General features: G+C 36.0%; 1 long non-coding RNA gene and 1 pseudogene across 1 annotated transcript in view; one reads left to right on the top strand and one right to left on the bottom strand.

The window, feature by feature from the left end:
* LOC145243787 (uncharacterized) overlaps positions 1 to 15,985 on the bottom strand; it is an 878,591-nt gene that overhangs the window by 452,794 nt on the left and 409,812 nt on the right. The window contains exon 2 of the long non-coding RNA XR_013862942.1: positions 3,262 to 3,311. This is a non-coding gene — a long non-coding RNA (uncharacterized LOC145243787). The remainder of the gene's footprint in view (positions 1 to 3,261; positions 3,312 to 15,985) is intronic.
* Positions 9,020 to 9,136, top strand: LOC145244023 (5S ribosomal RNA; annotated as a pseudogene).

Here is a 15,985-nt window from a genome sequence, read left to right as displayed (position 1 = left end):
GAACGGCTTTCAGAATAAACACCCTCAACCTCTCCATGTTAACAACGGATTTCGGAATTAACACCATGTGGGGGGGATATTTAAAAAAAAATCGATAAAAGTCGTCATTTAAAAAGAAATTTAAAATCAAATGTTTATAAAAGAGAAAAATTATTAATAAATGTTTAGTAACATTTTTCGGTGCTAATGCAGAGAGTGATCCGCGCTATTTTTTAAATCGTGTTTTTTTGTATTCAATTGCAAGGTTAAAGTACAGAATAGGTACAAAACACCCTCCCCTCCCCATGTTAAGAATGGCTTTTTAAATAATAATGTTATTATTTCAGCATGGATCACTCTCTGCATGAGTGCCCATTTTTCTTTTAATATTCATAAAAAGTTAAACTTTTTTCAAAATAAATAAATAAATAAATGTTTGTAAATGTGACAAATAATCGTTTAGTTACGGCAACGTTAGTAAATAAAATATGTTATGTGCGGGGTGGGGTGGGAGACTAAGGGAGATACTTATTTTTTTCTACTGGTCGCCATGGAACTCAACGCCCAAGGAGTACCAAAATGTAATTTTTTTATCAAATAAATAAATTCAAGCAATTTTTGCAATAAATAATAGATAGCAACTTCGTTAATTTTACGACTCGCCCCAGCATATTATAAACACTCTAACTTCCCCATGTTAAAACTTTCGGAATGAACACCCTCAACCTCCCCATATTAAGAACGGCTTTTGAGGTTTATGGAAGGGCGTTTTTTAACATGGGGGGGTGTTTATAATACGTTGAGGCATGTCGTAAAAATGAAACAGTTTAGAAAAAGTTAAAACAAACTTTTTTATGTAAACAATGCCGTGAAAATAAACTAAACAATTAAAACGTAATGTTTCATGAGTGAAAAGCCTTAACATAAAATAAAATAAAAAATTGGTAAGTACATAAATGAAATTAAATTTTTAAAATATGGGATTATTTTTTTATTTATTTATTTTTTTTGTGTGCTATGCAGAGAGTGATCTCCGCTATTTTTTTAAATCGTTTTCCACGTTTAATTAAAGTTTTATGATATGTTTTTATTCAATTGTAAGGTTAAAGTACAGAATAGGTACAAAACACCCTCCCTTCCCCATGTTAAGAATGGCTTTTTAAATAATAACATTATCATTTCAGCACGGATCACTCTCTGCATGAGTAAGTTTTTTTGTTTGTTTTTTTTACTTATCGAGTTAACAGAAAATGAAACCTTTCGTCAATTCGTGGCTGTGAAATGAATCGAACCGGAAGTTCAGTTTTATCAACAGAACAGATTCGCAGAAACGGTTAAAAAATATATTTATTTTATTCAATATTTTAATTTTAATAATTCGCGAGGTAAATTTATTTTAATAACATAAAAACATACCTCGACTCTAAAAATGGGTTGTCTGAAAATTTTAAATAAATTGGTAACGTAGAAATATGGTTTTATTCGTTTAGAACGAACCAATTTACATTTTTATATATATAGATATGGGGAACAATGGCTGGAGAAAAAGGCAAAAGCCAAGTTAGATGTTCATCAACGTTTCGTCTTTACGTGAAAATGGATTACGTCATAGAAGCAATGGTAGTTGCCCAAGACAGTTTGATGTCATAAATAGTTTCGCCGAAGCAAATGTGATTGCTGGCCACTGCTGTTATTTTTATACAACAAGAGCAACGTATATATTTATCTGATATGGATGACGTCACAATGTGAGCCTTTTTTTCCAAAACATGTTAAAATAATTTTATAGTTTATGACGTCATCTACTTCATAGTGAAAAAAATTTTAAAAAATGGCTGACACAAAATTTCACGATTCATAGCTTGTAAACGTAAGTTTTCGGGAAAATGTTACATGCAATCTTTGTTCGTAATTTTCTCCCATATAAAGGGGTGCTGCACACTTTTTTGGAGCTGTTCTCTGCCACAAAGTGAACGTCTATATTTGCGGCGTATTAAGCAATGACAGTAAGCGGATTTTCGTACTATTGCAGAATTTTATCTGGATTTTCTGAATTTTAATCAATTATGGTTCGGGCTCCATTAGCAGTCACAGAATTCAGCCGAGCAAAGTTGCAGACGTAGACGAATTTAAAACAAAAACAAAAAAGCAAAATAAATAGAAATATAATAAATAAAAATAACAAAAACCTACTGTAAATATACTGAATGTTTAGGGAGTTGAGTTAATGCCTTTCCGGCACTCCCTAATAAAATAAATATTTCAACACAAGCTACTGAATAAAACGAACAAACGACTTCGTAAAACTTGCAAGGAAAAGGTTTATTGAAGTAAGGCAAGATGCCATTTAGAAACAGATGGGATAGAACTCGTCTACCTTTGCCCAGTAGTTATTCCCAAGTGGGGCCCGTCGATACCGGTGGAGGTAGAGAGAGAAAGAGTGAGGAAACAGGTCCGCTCTCTTTGACGTCTCGCTGGAAAAGGGAAGAGTTTTTTCTTGTCCGGGACGGAAGCAGTTATAGTTCCTTACGAGGGTAAGGAAGATCCCTGCGCTATGCCTCTGATTGGTCAGTATGTGCCATATCGCACAGCCAGGGGAGGCACTGACGCACAAGAAAGAGTTCTATTTGTTTCTGCTACAGTTGCATTTTGTATTGTTTATTTACTTTTGTTTGTTTATTTACTTTTGTTATATTTTTTTGCAATTTCTTATCAACAAAAGTTTTTGTTTCCTTTTTTGCAAGAAGAGACAGATGTTTTTTTAACCATAAATTGTTAGGGGAAAGTACAGGAGTTTTTTCAAGAAAACTTACATTTTGTATTTTTTAAAGGAAATTGGGAGTAATGTTTTTGTATACTGAAGTTTTTTTTATAAGAGAAGATGAACAATCTTTTATGAAAATGTAAATTGTTAAGTAAAATGTTTTTGCAAGAAAATTTACAAATTATTTATTAAATAAATAAACAGAAAAAAATCTTTCCAAAAATTACATTTTTTCAAAAAACAAACAAAAAATGTCGATTAAGCGTTTCAACATTTAAACAACGCTCAGCTTAAACCGGTGATTGCCGGTCTGGCCCGAGCCATAGTCGGCGGAAAATTCCAAGGATCGGGGTAAGATTCTGCAAGAGTACCCATATTTTTTTTATATATATTTACTTATTAAACACCTCATATGACAAGATGATCCATAACATTTCCGAGGAGAAAGCACTTATCATTTTTCACAACAATAACTGAAAATTGTCGTAAAAATAAAAATGTATAATGAAAAAATTTACCTTGGATAATCTGAAGAGTTTCTTCAATTCCTAAAAATATCCACGTTTACCTGTGAGAGAAATGAAAATACAAGATTAGTTTCGAAATGCACAAGAGAACGGCTAACAGTTCAAAATGCGGCCATATTAAAAACAAAAGTAGCGCTTTAAAAATACCAGGAATGCTATTAAGAGCGTCTATTTGGTGTTATTGATAAACTTATAACTAAGACAAACTATAACACAAAGAGCACATATGATACAAGCCTTCTGCCGAAACAGACCTGATAACACCCGTAAGGGTAGTATTTCATGGTTTATCTTTGCGTTTGCAGGATTCAAGACTTCACGCTGTTTGAAGAATAGTTGCAACAAGTCGATGAGTTAAATGATGCCTTTCAAATACGGATGCTGCGAGTCTGATAGTCATCATGGATTTCACTGTAAATAACCGTCAGAATGGTGGACAAAGGACAGGCCAAAATGTAGACATTTAAATCATCTCAGAAATAATGAAGACAGTCAATCAATTGTAGGGCACAACAGTATACGAAGGATACAATATTTAGCCTAACGTAAGGACACTGGTGTTTGCAAATGATAACATTTCGCCCTACGTTAGAGCATCAATACGTCTCAATGAGACTAAGGGGTTTTGAGGCTACACGCCTCGAGAGAGTTTTCTTACGTCTATTCGACCTGTTGTCTTTGTGAAAATGAGGCGACCTGACAATAAAAATAGCACCAAAAAATACGACTCGGCAGTAAGTAACAACAATCACTAATAGGTCAGAACAAAATCGTGAGCGGTCAAATTGACCAACGGGGATCCTGCCTATATCTGCAGAAGTTCTTACATGTATTCCGATATGACACAAGGCTGGGTAATGAACGAACCTGCTTTTCTGGATGTCTGCAGAAAAATAGCTTAAAATACTTAATAAAATACTTCCCAAAATTTCGTCAGTCTGCAGTGTATTTTAAAATTCCGGAGATCAGTCATCTTCTCTCATTACCGATCAATCAGTCTCCTTTGCATCACGAGTAAGTTTATGGAATCTGCGGTAAATAGAGAAGTCGTCAACCATGTCAGCAAAATAACCTGCTTTTCTGGATGTCTGAATAATTAGATAGAAAATAGCTTAAAATACTTCCCAAAATTTCGTCAGTCTGCAGCGTATTTTAAAATTCCGGAGATCAGTCATCTTCTCTCATTACCGACCAATCAGTCTCCTTTGCATCACGAGTAAGTTTATAGAATCTGCGGTAAACAGAGAAGTCGTCAACCATGTCAGCAAAATAACCTGCTTAATGACATAAAATATGGTTCCCTTTCTGCGAGATCAACAGCTGATGTACGAACTATACTAGCACAGATAATCAGTCAATCTTTCGCGGGGGCTTTATTTCAAAAGCTATAGCTCTAGACATATCAAAAGCTTTTGATAGAATATGGCATAAAAGTTTACTACAAAAGATCGTCAGCTATGTAATAGGTGGAAATGCCCCTTTAATTAATATTTTTTTTCTCTTTTATATGCTTATAAAAGTAGTCGTTGAAACTCAGAGTATTAACGTTAGCGTCCCTCAAGGTTAAATCCTCGGCTCAACTCTCTACCGGATCTTAAGCAATGATCTCTAAAATCACATTGTTTGATAATTCGTACATATTTATGCTAGAAACCACAACATATAGCAACACTTCAAAGACCAACAATGACCAAGATTTTTTTTCTGATTCTCTCTCTTCTGATCTTGAAAACATGGTGTAATGGGGAAAAAATGGTTGGTTAATTTAAACACATCTCTCCTTATATCATAATTTCTCCGACCCCAAATCGAATCATTTTCGTCTTGGGGAAGGCTCTATGTATGGACACGCTTCTGAGACTGCTCTTCACTCCTGATCTGAAATAGAATACGTTGCCAAATTCGCTAGAAAAATGGTTTGATCCCTCGACCGCTCCAGTAGGTATATATCTCGCTATGTAACCCTCTATCTGCATAGGAAACAGGTAAACCCCTGATATGGAGTACTTTAGCCACATCTGGGCAGGTATTGTTCGGTGCACCCTATCCAGCTTTGATAGAATTGAAACGCGGTTTCGAAACCTAGTAGGTGATGCTCTTTTCTCTCTTTTGCCACTTTTTTCCTTCACAGAAGAGACGTTGCAACTCTGTTGTAATTTTCGTGGCAAATGCTGAGATTACTCTAATGTTTGGTTCTCCTTTGTCAAACTTTACACAAAACAACTTTACTAGCTACAACCACTACAAACAATTTCCCGTACTCTCTATATGTGTCTAAATCTAAAAGTAGATTTCATAAAGCTTCTTTCCCAGAATCGCCCGATTGTGGAACTCTGTTCCGCTGGCATGCTTCCTGGTTTCATACAACATGGAAGCCTTCAAATCCAATGTAAACAAATTCTTGTTAAGCTGTCGTCATAAATAATCGAAATCTACCCAATTTACACATTAACGATTACTACAATGCCACATTACATTTACTAACCCTTATCCTCGAGCGGCTTTTGAGTCTTGGTAAGGGATGATTCCCAGGTAAAAAAAAGAACCCATTTCTATTCTATGATAGTCTAGTGCGACCCAAATGCTTTGTTTATATTAGCTGCTACGCAAGATTCCGGGAATTCCTTTATTTACCATTGCTTTTCACTTCATGAGGTTGAGTTTTTAGTAAGTGGGCATTATGTACTATGTTTTAGTTTTTGCTTTGCTTTTATTACATGGGAGTCAGCATTTATCAAGGCTCTCAAGCCACTCGATAATAAGGGTTGATGAGTGTACAGTAGTTATTGAGAAAACAGCGTATTGATATTGGTTGAAATAGAGTTGAACTAGTTTATTAGTCGACTCAACAAGGACTTGTTTATCTTGGACTTGAAAACGTCCATATTGTAAGCTTATACGCAAGTCAGAGGTGCAGAGTTATACAGGCGGGAAGTGTGAGATTTGCGTTTAGATTTAAGCACAGATAGTGAATATGAGAGAAAGGTTAATGTCGTTTCGCTGGGCAGGTTTTGTTTGTGGAAGTTTAGCAAAGGGAAGTCATAGATTAAAACTCAAACAAGCACTTGCAATGACAAAAAAAAGATAAAGCAGAGAAAGGCTTCTAACGTCTCTTTAGTTTGTAAAGAGTTGGTAGGGAAGAAATAAGGTTATCACTTTCGAAGCCGTTTTACCTTTTGTCAATGCAGGATAGGATTCTCCGACCAGCTTCTGCCTAGATATAGCAACGGTCTTTATTTTCGAACGTACCTGGTTTATACAGAAAGAAGATTTCGTCACGGTTTAGATACAGTCTGGCGCGGGTATATGACGCAACCATTGTTTCCAGCGACGTTGGCAATAGATATAATGTGAGTCTTATATTTCAACGGAAGATTTAATTGAGTCAATTAGCGAGTATTCTTTTCATTATGGCAGCGGATCGGTTAATAGATATAATACACACACACACTTTGAAGGATAAAATAATGTATGAAAAGTTTGCATAAGTTAGATCCTAAGGGAGTCATGTTAAACAATAAATTTGGCTGGAAAACGTGACTAAAAGTCACATGCTGAATCTTCGTGTGGCCGAGAGACGGAAAAACAAATAAGCCGATTTCAACTCTATGCAGATAATGTCAAAGCGAGGTCAAGTTTTTTTTTTTAATTACATTATCACTCCTAACAAGGCACATTGCCACTTTGATGTAGGGGGCTACTATCAGGGACATACGCTACAGGGGTACTATGTGGGGAGTTGGGCAGCAAGATGTTGGCTCACGCTACACTTGAACTTTTGCATGTCAGTACAGTTGGGGAAGCAGGGACCCGGAAGGGAATTCACAAGTCTAGCGCTTCTGGGGAAGAAACTACTGGAGTAGAAGGCTCTCTTACATCCAGGAATCTCTACTGTGTAGGGGTGGGATTTAGCTACTTGTCGGGTTTGTCGGGGAGTGCAAGTGCTTGCAGTTCGTCGGAGGATTCACTGTTAAAGTACCTGTAGAATAGGCAAAGGGATACAACATTTCGTCGATGGGACAGAAGCTGAAGCTTAGATAACAGTTCCCTACCTATCAGGTTGGCGGCTCTCTTTTGAACTCTGTCTAGGAGCGAGAGATTGGTAGCAGATGCACCAGCCCAAATATGACAACAATACTCCATACAAGGGCGAATGGTGGTCTTATAGAGGTACAGAATACTTTCAAGCGTTAGTAGCTTTCTAGCACGGTAGAGAGAGAACCTACCGTCTTTGCTGCGGTCCTTTTAGAATGCAAACTCCCTGATCAGGGAGTGCCCACATTTTTTGTGAAACAACGCAGATCGGAATATCATCCAGACCTTGCTCCCTGTAACTTTTGGTTATTCCCCAAGATCAAGAAAAACTATAGAGGTCGCCATCATGAGACAATAATGAGATGAAAGACATTGTGAAGGGGTGTGTTAACACGCTCACATAAGAGGACTACCATCGAGCCTTCCAAAATGTGTTGGATCAGTATAACAGGTGGATTGAAGCCAGAGGAGATTACTTTGAAGGTGAACTAGAGTTACACGTGTATACTATCAATAAATGTTCTAATAAGAACAAGTCTGGAAACTTATTTAAGGCACCTCCTATCTTCTTCGCGTCTTTACCAACTGAACGTGCCAGGAGTAAAAGGAAATTTTAATGGAATCTTCGATAATCAGATAAAGCTTTTGCCACAGGAAGCATCTCCTAATTTCTGAAACTTAATTCTATTGTTAAATAATATTAATTTCATCGTAGAGAACATGTTGGAATTTTTATATGCAAATTATTCACGTTTTTAAATTTTGTCGTGTCAAGCAAGCGGAGTCAGATGTGCGTATCCATAAGAACAAGATAATAATCTATTATCTGCGAACATCTTCATCAATGCGATACATTTATGGTATTCTTAAAAAAAAAGAACTAGTAAGAATCAGTGCTTTCAGGAAGAAATAGCTGGAAACCAGATGGTGACGTTTAATAGCTTTTAACGAACTTTTGAACAGTAAGGAAAAACTAATTTCTACTATTATAGCCAAGGAAATTTATGTGTCTGTGTGATTGCGCGTGAATGAGTGTGTCCGTGTGTGTTCCTTCCCTAGGGACTCGTAAACGGCTGGGCCGATTTTTATAAAATATCAGACGAAGGTGTTTTATGTGCCTGGCAGTGTTTATAGATAGGTTTTCTATCGGAATGTCTCTGATAATTCTCAATAATCGAAATAATCCGCTTAAAGGAGGAACACAAAACAGTTAACACCTTACACAACCATTACATTTACATTTGAGAAGTTTTATTACCACACCAGCAGAAATGCCTGACATTAGATTCTTTAATATCACAGCTGCGCGTTCGGAATGAATGTTTTTGTTTAAAGTACAACTGAACCACGATAATAGACTTTTTGATTTTAAACTTAAATTTAAGCCATTATCACCACATAAGCAGTAAGGGTAAGCATAAAAAATCATTAGTAGCTTCTTTGATATAACAGGGGTGCGTTCGAAATAAATATTTTTCTTTAAAGTCTAATTGTACAATAATACTTGATTTTTTTCATTTTAAACTTAAAATCAAGCCATGATCACCGCATAAGCAGTAAGGCCCGACACTTAAAATCAATAGTAGCTTCTTTGGTATGACATGTGAGCGTTCGAAATGAATGTTTCTGTTTAGAGCACAATTGAAACAATACTTACATATTGCATTCATACTTTAATTAAAGCCATTATATATGAAAATATAAAAATATAAAAATATACGGCATAATCATGTTGACACACCGGTTCCCGTCAGATCACCGAAGTTAAGCAACGTTGAGCCTGGCTAATTCCAGATGGGTGACCATTTGAGAATTCTAGGCGCTGTATGTGCTTTTCGCTTATCTCGGCATTGTTTCCAGTCGTCTTGAACCTCCGTTTGCCACTGGTATTCAACAATGTTGACTCAGGAGAGGTGTGGTTGGAGATTGCGCAACTCTTGCCACAAAAATTTCACGCGCAGGCACCCTTACCGTGGGTATCCATAGTCTGTCAAGACTGAAGGAAGCCTTTAAATATATGAAATAATAATTTTATAAAACTTACAGTAGGTTTTTTACAGTGCAATGTAGACTATAATGTATTGTAGACTAAATTACTGCGGGGTGGGGGATGTGACGCTTGCTTTCGGTGAACTGCGATTAGTCTTCGACTAGAGTTGGCAATAGATCGATCAGATTAAAAAATAAGCGATTTCACTGATTTAGATGACAATATAAATACGGGAGTGTAAAACATTCGTTGATCATCATTAAGTTCCGGAAAACGTCGGGTCTTCTTGCTAGTTATTAATAAGTGAAATTTTTATGAACAGAAATATAAGAATAGTAAACATTTTTGTCGATGTTTTATTCCGTCAGATCATAATCACATCTAAAGGTTAACGATAGGGTTCTTATTATTTAATTAGATTTCATTATTGAGATGAGTATTGTTTAGTAATTTTTATTCATTGCGGACTATTATCCTCATCTTTTTTTAGTTGCTTCGCGACGTTTCGGCCAACTATTCCTCAGGCCTTCCAGTGAAACATTGTCTGAGGATAGCGGTTTCAATCCTACTCAAAGCCGGCCAGAAGCTTACTTGGCCAAAACGTGATGAGACGACAATAACTACGGAAGGCAGTAATTGCAGTGGATGCTGTCAGGAGATTCAGAATTCCTATCCCATCCCAGTTACCGCATGACGAAGGCCCGAGGAATTGTTTGCCGAAACGTCGTGAACCAACTAAGAAAAGATGAGGATAATAATCCGCGATAAATACAAATTAAGAAGGTTCTTGAGGATTTATAAAAAAAAAGTGTTTTAAGGATTCACCACTTATAAAGGCCCGGAAACCACTCGAGAATAAGGGTTAATGAGTGTACAGTGGGTAAAGGGAACATGTTGTAGCAATCGTTACTTGTAGAAATTTGGTCAACTTAATTACATAAGGAAGTAGCTCAGAATTTGTTTACGTTGGACTTGAAGACGATCATATTGTAGTCAGTTAGAAAGCAGGACAACGGAACAGAGTTCAAGAGTCTTGTAGTTTTAAGAAAGAAGCATTTTTATTACATTTTCACCCCAAACAAGGCACATTACCATTTTGGTGTAGGGGGCTACTATTAGGGGCATAAGCTACTGGGGTACTATGTAGGGAATTGCGGAGCAAGATGTAGGTTCACGTTGAACTTGAACTTTTGCATGTCATTACAGTTGGGGAAAGAGGAGACTCGGAAGGGAATTCCAAAGTCAAGCGGTTCTGGTGAAGAAACTACTGGAGTGGAAGCTCTCTTACATCCAGGGGTCTCTACTCTGTAGGGGTGGGATTTAGCTGCTTGCAGGTGTGTCAGGGGTATTTACGTTGTGGGGGAACAAGTGATTGCAGTTCGTCAGAGCATTCACCATTAAAATACTTGTAGAACAGGCAGAGGGATACAGAATTTCATTGATAGGATAGAGGTTGAAGCTTAGATGAGAGTTCAGGGCCTATTAGGTTGGCGATTCTATTTTGGACCTTGTCTAGAAGCGAGAGACTAGTAGCAGATTCACCAGCCCAAATATGACAACAATAATTCGTACATGGGCAAATGGTGGCCTTATAGAGGTATAGGATACTTTCGGGTGTTAGTAAGTCTCCCAAGTAAGCTTTGTTCATGGAATAAACCTATAGGTTTATGTACAGTCAAAGAGTGGGAAAAATTATTGATAGTGTTTTCAGCTAGACGAGTGTTTTTCGTGAAAGTAAGGCACAGATTTGAGCTCAAAATGGCACTTATGAAAATAACGATGGAGCAGAAAATGGTTAGTAACGTCTATTATGTGGAAAAGAGAAAACGGATTTTATTTTGTCACGGCTGGATAAGCTGCTTCTAACTGCTCCTGCCCAGATTTGGCAACAGTACTCCATCGCGTTCTCGATATTAATGGACATTTTACAAGCTTTCTAGATCTCTTTCTGATAAATTCTGTCTTTGTTGGGATCCTCCAATCACTTGATTGGACCACAACGTTAATTGCGAAAATCACGTAAATTATTTTATTTAAACTAATTTCAAAAACAATGCTTGAAAGTTTTTAGTTGTAATATCCGCCGAAAAAGAAAGCATAAACAAAAAGAACAACGTTCGTGCCTAAAAGGGGAATAACTCAAACCGATTCATAAAAAATCGATGTCGGTAAAAATAAATTAAATTAAATATGTTATCAATATAAATCAAATTTAAATAATGAACTTAAACAGAACACATTAAATAATTCTTTCACTATAAACAATAATTAATACACTGCTATTTAATAAAGTCAATTTTCCTTAATGTAATATGCAAATGACGTCACCTCTTTAATCTTATATTATGTCTCTCTATCGCACTATTTATCGCTACTCGATGACTGACTGGGGCAGTTGCAGAACGTTCAAACCATAAATACCTCGTGCTTTAAAAACGGGCGTGTACTCTATAGCATGTGACTTAACAAATGGGCTTACTCTCGGTACAGAAGGTAATATACGCTCACACAATTCCAAACCAAATAATAAACCCTGGTACACGCATAAATGCGCCACTGAAATTGCACAGCGAAATCACTATTTACAATATTTAAACATGTTATAAATAGAAAGCCGTATATGATGAAGTAGAAAAGGTTTTGAACTCTGTCACGGCTGGATAAGCTGCTTCTAACTGCTCCTGCCCAGATTTGGCAACAGTGCTCCATCATTGGATGTACTCGGACATTATACAGGTAGAGAATTGCATCAGTAATAAGATATCTTCTGAGGTAGTAGAACGATCCCACCATGTTTTCCAGCAACCTTGGTAACGTATTTGATGAATGTGTTCTATCTCAGGTCAGGAGTAAAGGTCAGACCCAGAGGCTTGTCAAAGCATGGAACCCATATTCCACGATAAAGCTTTTTTCTTTAGAATTGCATGCCTGTGGAACTCTCTTCCGTTTGCTTGTTTTCCATCCGACTACTATTTGGTTGTCTTCAAGGCCAACGTAAACAAATTCTTGATGAACCGCCTCTTAAGTAATCCAATTTACCAAATGTCCAGTACTAACGATTATTACATGTTCCCTTTGACCACTGTAAACTCAATAACCCTTATTTCAGAGAAGCGGTCGGTCAGTTCACTTCTTAAAACTTTTTATATCACATATAAATCGTAATATCTCAGAGTTAACAACGGAGATCACCTGTCTATTTAATTTGCTCGACGTCAGGAAGATAAATATTCAGTATTTGTCGCTCGCCGCATATGGGTTAGTCTTTTTCCTATAACATCTGTGAAAAATAAAAATAAAAAAAGCGTTCCCGCAGTAAATGAAATACTATCCCGCAGTCAAACTTGACCTCATTAAGTCATTAAAACGTGCACCTGCCAAATCCAAGTCATTAAATAAATTCAAACGTGTTTCCGTTAGCATCTCGCGGTGGCCCAATGGTTAAAACCGTTGCATTTTCTATTCGCACTTTAATTTAAAACTTTGCCTCAACGGTTCGGGTTCGATCCTCATACTATCCTATCAAAACATTTTTTATTTTACCCCCCCCTGGAGTTTTGATTTACACAAAACCACAAACACCTCCAAACACCCGGGCAACGCCGGGTACCCCTCGCTAGTATATATATAAATATATATATATATATATATATATATATATATATATATAAAGTCTAAAGAATAAAAAAAGCAAAATTGAAGAATGCAGTTGAAAAAAAAATGTAATCTATCACAGACTTAGCACCTACATAATCCGACTTCTAAAAAGTTTATAATGACAAAAGAGAAGTCAATTATATAAGGATGGAAAAAAAGGCATTAACAAAAATTGTTAAACAAAAACAGACTTCAATTTTAAAACAGAATTTTACTACATAAGGGTTAAAAGAGAAAACCTTAACAAAAATTTTGTAAATAGAAAACGGGGATTATCAGCTGCTTACCATGTAGCTGTTTCGGAGATTTAAAACAGGACAGCTGTTAATTACATGGCTCTCCAGTGGATAATACCACTTCACCAATAAAAGAATATAAAATAATACGGTTACCATTTTTACCAATATATGAAAAGAAATATATATATATATATATATATATATTATATATATACATATATATATATATATATATATATATATATATAGAGAGAGAGAGAGAGAGAGTTGAATAATATGGTGTTAAAATATCTAAAAAAAAATCTAAAAGAGGACAATGAAAGTATGTATATGGAGCATGTTAATAAATGCCCTTCCAACGTGCTGCTACGTGTTAGATCGACAAATGTTTCCCGGGTGAAACGAAAAGAAGCAAGTCGATCTCTAGATGGTTGTGAGGGCTAAGTAGGAACATGAAAAGCTAGACAGATCGGGACGGAAGATTGTGATGAATGGTGATCTCCGATATTAATACGACATTTGGGGTTGACCGAGGGCAAAATAAATGGGTCATGAGCATTGTCACAGGTTCCCTAGCACTGAAATATTGTCGTAGTCCTGTATTTATGGCGTCTACTTCTTGGTGTTTTGATAAACTTTGTTTTCAAATTCGTTCTTCGAACTTATAAGAATATTTCACAACTTGAACTGCGATACGTTGACAGGTCAATTAGAAGAAACACGGGAAGAGAGTAAAGAAGTCGTGGCGGTTTAATCTCTTAGCGTCGACTTGTATAGATTCTGGAAATGTAGAGAACAACATGAGGGAGAATTTCATCAAAGTTGAACGATTTGTCGTTGACATGTTGCATGTAAATTTTGTGTACAGCGGGAATCGATCCGTATATAATCTCAGTGAGATCCTGGAAGGTAAGTATATGGATCAAATGCAAACGGTTCACTGTAGCCACGGCATATGAAAGGCAATTTAGTTTTTAGCGCAGCAATGAATACTTCTGTTGTAAAAACTAATCAACTAAAACTTAGATAATTAAACGCTCTTAATGTGTTTTTCCAGCGGTTATGAAAAAAATGCCATTTTTTTTATAAGACGATTTTAAGATGTTTATGATGCCCGCGTATCCTTCTAAAATAGCAATTTCAAGGTGATTAGGATTTTTGAATGTTGTGTTTTTATATTTAACTAGCGAGGGGTACCCGGCGTTGCCCGGGTGTTTGTAGGGGTGTGTGATGTTAAATAAAAAAGAAACCTGGGGGGGATAGGATCGAACCCCTGAGGCGAAGTTTGAAAATAAACGGGCGCCAGAAGTGAAAGATGTCTGACAGTCGTCGAGCGTTACGACGACGACGATGACGATGTAAGCATTGTTATAAGCGAAGTAAGAAAAGAAAACAACGTTTTAATAAAGGGGGGGGGGTAAAACACAAAAAAAAAATAACGTGAAAAATTGCTTAAATAATACAGGGTTCAATATTTAAATTTAAAAAATCGAAAAAAAAAATCTCACACCACGATTCGAACCCAAAACGTTTAGATAAGGAATCAAGGTCTTAACTACCTGCGCTAAAGCGGCGTATATAAAGTTTGTTCGGTTTATCAACTATTTAAAGTAAATCAGGTCACGACGTCATGAAGTCATCTGACGCATGCGTTGTTGACCCTCCCCCCTGTCGAATCTGTCTAGACACCTCTCTCTCACTTTCTCTCTCACTCTCACTCTCACTCTCTCTCGCTCTCTCTCTCTCTCTCTTTCTCTCTCTCACTTCGTCTGCCTTACTCTAAAGACTGGAAAATGGCGTCTGGCTGTTTTTAGTTAAAAAAAAAAACTTCGATCGTTAATATTTTTTGTAAGCGTATTTTTTTTTTTTACTTCACTTGTTTTTACTCTATTTTTCGTTTAACTATCGTATCTACCTATTTTTAATGTGGTAATAACTTTGGTAACGTTTCCATAGCGTAGAAGTTCATAGTTTAGCTTTAATTAATTTTTTTTTAACGATAACAACATTTATAAATTTTAAATTCCGACCGCCATTAGAGGTTGCTGACGTCAAGATCACGTGACATGACTTAGCGGGTTTTAAATACAAGTTGACCCAAAATAAACGGCTGCGTGTATACTTTATGTAGAAGAGTTGGCGGCCGTATTTTTGGGGGCAGTAATAAATCGATTTAAAAAATATGTAATGTTTAACATTAAAATGTCACTTTTTTTTGGGGCCCCCTGCAGAAAATCGATCAGTTGACGCACTTCTGATTGTCACTTTAGGCCAATTGTTCCATATTTGTCGTCCGGAAGGTGGGGCTTTCATATGAGACCAAGTTTGTGAATTTTTGTTGTGTCTGTCGAAAGTTTTTAGCAGACACACAAACATACACACATACATACATTTTCGCGTTTATGTATATAGAGATAATTTATTTTTATAGTTCAAAATCGTGGATCTTGATCAAGAGCGAAAGGCTGCTTGAAATATAAATATTAAATATTAAATATTAAATATTAAATATAAAATATAAAATATTAAATATAAAATATAAAATATTAAATATAAAATATAAAATGTAAGATATAAATTATAAAATATAACATATAAAATATTAAATATAAAATATTAAATATTAAATATTTAACAACATCCTTCTTATGCTTAAAACTCTTATAATCTTGAAATTTAGTTTTAATGTTACTTAATTACAGGGGGGGCTTTTCTGAAAGTAATGTTTCCTATTTCTATTCTATTGTACATGGAACGGGAACAGATCTAGGTAATTAGAGAAACAAAATAAATA

This window comes from Euprymna scolopes, chromosome 22 (assembly GCF_053919585.1).
Source record: "Euprymna scolopes isolate OS-2025 chromosome 22, ASM5391958v1, whole genome shotgun sequence".
In the NCBI taxonomy this organism is placed as follows: domain Eukaryota; kingdom Metazoa; phylum Mollusca; class Cephalopoda; order Sepiida; family Sepiolidae; genus Euprymna; species Euprymna scolopes.
The sequence above is the reverse complement of the archived record's forward strand: the minus strand, read 5'-3'. Positions and strand labels throughout refer to the sequence as shown.